This window comes from Leucoraja erinacea, unplaced genomic scaffold (genome assembly GCF_028641065.1).
Source record: "Leucoraja erinacea ecotype New England unplaced genomic scaffold, Leri_hhj_1 Leri_758S, whole genome shotgun sequence".
Taxonomy (NCBI): Eukaryota; Metazoa; Chordata; class Chondrichthyes; order Rajiformes; family Rajidae; genus Leucoraja; species Leucoraja erinaceus.
In genome coordinates, this window is record NW_026576683.1 from 20,001 (window position 1) to 25,145 (window position 5,145).

A 5,145-nucleotide genomic window follows, 5' to 3' on the forward strand; every position below is an offset into this window, starting at 1 on the left:
TGTCACATGTACTGAGAAAAAAGTGACAATATTTTGTTTGCATGCTGTCCAATCTAATCAGGTAATACTATACATAAATACGGCCAAGCCAAGCACAAGTACAGCAGGTAGAGTGAAGAGAGTCTAATGAAATGTTAATATTATTCATTGGCTCATTTTACCCTATCCCTGCCCTATCTCGAGGGGCAGAGAAAGAGAGAGGAGACGGGAGAGGGACAGAGGGGTGAGAGAGAGAGAGGGGGGGGCGGGAGTGAGAGAGGCGTGAGAGTGAGAGAGAGAGAGGAGGGAAGAGAGAGAAGAGAGAGAGAGAGAGGGGGGGAGAGAGAGAGAGGGAGAGAGGGGGGGGGAGAGAGGGAGAGGGAGGAGAGGGAGGGGGAGAGAGAGTTAGAGGGAGAGGTGGAGAGGGAGAGAGAGGGAAGGAGGGGGCAAGTGACGGAGGGAGAGACAGAGCGGAGAGGAGAGCCATGTCTGAGCGAGGGGCAAGGAGGGGAGATAGAGGAGAGAGAGGGGGGAGGGAGAGAGAGAGGGGAGAGACAGGGAGAGAGGGGGAGAGAGAGGAGAGAGATTCAAGATAGCTTATTGTCATGTGTCCCTGACAGGATAATATAAAAATATTGCTTTGCTTTAGCACAACAGAACATAGTAGGCATGAATACAGTACAGATCTGTGTGTCCATATACCATTATATAGGTAAATAATCACATGAATAAATAAACTGATACAGTGCAAATAACAGATAATAATGGGCTATTAATGTTCAGAGGTGAGCACAGGGAGGGGGGAGAGGAGATCCATGTTTCTGAGAGGTGGGGACGGCGATGGTCGACAGTCGGGGCGGGTTAGTGTGGGTGGGTGATTTTGATTGAGTTTACGGGCCGCAAGTGTCGGCGACAGCTGGACACACACGGCTGGGGAGGGGGGGGTCGTTGACGTCACTCGGCCTCGCGCCGTTTCCCGCCCGCGGCCGTTGGTTTCAAGCGCTCGCGCTCGTTCCCCGAGTGGAGCCAGCACGTGGTGTCAATGTAGCAGCAGCAGCAGCAACTTTACATTCATGCTTTTACCTCTTTACCGTCGCTCAGTTTATCCTCCCGGGAGCGAGTGTAATACAGTTTATCCGCCCGGGAGCGAGTGTAATACAGTTTATCCGCCCGGGAGCGAGTGTAATACAGTGTATCCGCCCGGGAGCGAGTGTAATACAGTTTATCCGCCCGGGAGCGAGTGTAATACAGTGTATCCGCCCGGGGAGCGAGTGTAATACAGTTGTGGGGCCCGGGAGCGAGTGTAATACAGTGTATCCGCCCGGGAGCGAGTGTAATACAGTTTATCCGCCCGGGAGCGAGTGTAATACAGTTTATCCGCCCGGGAGCGAGTGTAATACAGTGTATCCGCCCGGGAGCGAGTGTAATACAGTTTATCCGCCCGGGAGCGAGTGTAATACAGTTTATCCGCCCGGGAGCGAGTGTAATACAGTTTATCCGCCCGGGAGCGAGTGTAATACAGTTTATCCGCCCGGGAGCGAGTGTAATACAGTTTATCCGCCCGGGAGCGAGTGTAATACGAGTGTAGCGAGTGTAATACAGTTTATCCGCCCGGGAGCGAGTGTAATACAGTTTATCCGCCCGGGAGCGAGTGTAATACAGTTTATCCGCCCGGGAGCGAGTGTAATACAGTTTATCCGCCCGGGAGCGAGTGTAATACAGTTTATCCGCCCGGCAGCGAGTGTAATACAGTGTATCCGCCCGGGAGCGAGTGTAATACAGTTGTGGGGAGGGGAGGGGGTGGGGGGGAGCGAGCACCTTGCCAAGTCTGTAGATTATCTGTCTTGATTCACTTTCCCCAATAACACAGGAATGAGGAGGACATGCTGTTTTATGTCCATATTATTCTGTCCTCAATGTGGTTTATGTTGGGGGGAGAGGAGAAGGGGGAGAAGAGGGGGGAAGAGAAGAGAAGGGGGGGGGAAAGGGGGGGAGGGGAAGGGGAGGGGGAGGGGAGGGGGGTAGGGGGAGTGGAGAGGGGGGAGGGGGAAGGGGAGGAGAGGGGGGGGGGGGGGGGGAGAGGGGGGGGGGAGGGGGGAGGGGAGGGCGGGTGGGGAGGAGGGGGGGGGTGGGGGGGGGGGGGGGGGAGAGGGGAGGGGGGGAGGAGGGGGGGGGGGGGGGGGGTGGGGGGGGGAGGAGGGGAGAGAGAGAGGGGAGAGGGGGAGAGGGGAGAGGAGGGGGGGGGGGAGAGGAGGGGGGGGAGGGGAGGGGAGAAGAGATGGGGAAGGGGAGAGGAGAAGGGGGGAAGGGTAGAGGAGAAGGGTGAGAGGGGGAGGGGGAGGGGAGAGGAGAGAGGAGAAGGGGGGGGGGGAGAGGAGAAGAGGGGGGAGGGGATGTGGAGAGGAGGGGGAGAGATGGAGAGGAGGTTGGGAGGGGGAGAGGAGAAGGGAGGAGGGGAGAAAGGGGGATGGATAGAGTAGGAGGAGGGGGGGTAGATAGGGAGGGGGGAGAGGGGAAACAGCGCGTCTCCGTTGCTCTGTATGTATGCCTGTAATCACCACCACTGGATATCACAAACGTATCCTACACCCACTAGGGACAATGTTGACATTGACCAAGCCAATTCACCTGCAAACCTGCACGTCTTTGGAGTGTGGGAGGAAGCCGCAGATCTGGGAGAAAACCCACGCAGGTCACGAGGAGAACATGCAAACTCCGCACAGACAGCGCCAGTAGGCGGGATGGAACCCGGTCACAAGAATGACCACAGGAATGAGTAACTTAACCTATGATGAGCGTTTGGCGGCGCTGGGCCTGAACTCGCTGGAGTTTCGAAGAATGAGGGGGAACCTCTTTGAAATACAGAATAGTGAAAGGCCTGGATAGAGTGGATGTGGAGGCAATGTTACCACTAGTGGGAGAGTCTTGGACTGGAGGTCATAGGCTCAGAATTAAAGGACATTTTGGGAAGCAGATAAGTAGCAACTTCTTTAGTCAGAGCGTGGTGCATCTGTGGAACTCTTTGCGGATATTTCTAAGGCAGAGATTCAGACAGATTTATGATTAGTGCGGGTGTCAGGAGTTATGGGGAGAAGGCAGGAGAATGGGGTTAGGAGGGGGAGATAGATCAGACATGATTGAATGGGGGAGTAGACTTGATGGGCCGAATGGTCTAATTCTGCTCCTATCACTCATTACCGTATGAAGCCCCGGACTTGGAACCGGGGCCTGGAGGCCTCAACTGATACAACGGTGAACATAGTTCATTATGATCATTATCTTTGCCCAGGGTGTGTTCATTTAAAGTAACAGACAGTGGGAAAGAGGAAAGAGTGTTTGCAGATATTCAGCATTCACCGGAGAGTGGGCCCACGGGCACCTCTGTGCCAACCTTGTTCCTGGAGGCCGGTGACCTCATACAGATGTGAGAGTCTCTCTGGAGGTTTTTATCCTGCAAATAACAGGTTGTTTGGTGAACGATGTATCACCAGGCTGAGGCGGGATGTCACATGTGTCCACAGCTCATGGCATTTCTTGTGAGGCAGAGAGGGAAAGACTGGAGGATAAATAAACACTGTAACCGGGCAAGTTGAGAAAACGGGCAACTTGTCTCATCAATCCGAACCGCACGGACCACTGCGTGATTGGGAACAATCCCGTGTCTTGGAAACAGGGTGTGGAGGGAGGCATAATCTGATCAAACTGTGAACTCAGTTAAACACTATCAGACAGAGATGAGCTTTGCCCAGCGTTTATTCATTTACCGTCAGAGCCCATAAAGCTGAGTGGATGCGATCGGAATCAGGAGACCATACAAGGTCGGGCAGTAGACAAACTTTACATAGATACATAGACAATAGGTGCAGGAGTAGGCCATTCGGCCCTTCGAGCCTGCACCGCCATTCAATATGATCATGGCTGATCATCCAACTCTGTATCCCGTACCTGCCTTCTCTCCATACCCCCTGATCCCTTTAGCCACAAGGGCCACATCTAACTCCCTCTTAAATATAACCAATGAACTGGCCTCAACTACCCTCTGTGGCAGAGAGTTCTAGAGATTCGCCACTCTTTGTGTGAAAAATGTTTTTCTCATCTCGGTCTTAAAGGATTTCCCCCTTATCCTTAAACTGTGACCCCTTGTCCTGGACTTCCCCAGCATCGGGAACAATCTTCCTGCATCTAGCCTGTCCAACCCCTTAAGAATTTTGTACGTTTCTATAAGATCCCCCCTCAATCTCCTAAATTCTAGCGAGTATAAGCCGAGTCTATCCAGTCTTTCTTCATATGAAAGTCCTGACATCCCAGGAATCAGTCTGGTGAACCTTCTCTGCATTCCCTCTATGGCAATAATGTCCTTCCTCAGATTTGGAGACCAAAACTGTACGTAATACTCCAGGTGTGGTCTCACCAAGACCCTGTGCAACTGCAGTAGAACCTCCCTGCTCCTATACTCAAATCCTTTTGCTATGAATGCTAACATACCATTTGCTTTCTCCACTGCCTGCTGCACCTGCATTCCTACTTTCAATGATTGGTGTACCATGACACCCAGGTCTCATTGCATCTCCCCTTTTCCTAATCGGCCATCATTTAGATAACCTGTGGTCTTCGGATAAAACGGCCACTTCACAGCTTTATGGAACTTCATTGGGGTTCATATTTAACATTTTTATGTCATATTTGTTATGTGGGAATTATTGTGGACAATTGTGTTTTGTACGGGCAAACGTAACAATCTAGAGATTTACAACCAGAATAAACAAATATATAGTTATGAGAGGCATCGTTCAGATAGACTATGGGGTCGTGCTGAGTGGAATTGGGCGGGGAGGGGGATGGGGGGGGGATGTAAAAGATGATGATGCACAACTTTGTGGATAATGACTCCAATAACGTCCGACGTCAGATGCAGAGTAAAATAAGATTGGTGAGGAATTGGGTTGCAGGGGTCTATAGTCTTCCAATAAATTATTCTATGCGCTGAAAAAGTCAGCTTTGAGCCAAACAAAGTGTTGGAACTAATCGCTTCACAGTGTCTTTGTATAATTCAGTACCAACATCACGGGTCTGTGTGTGGACCTGTTTGCTGATGAGGCTGAAGACCAACTTTATGGCTGTGTTATACATTGACCTTTACACAGGGTGTGTTCACCCGCTGCTGGG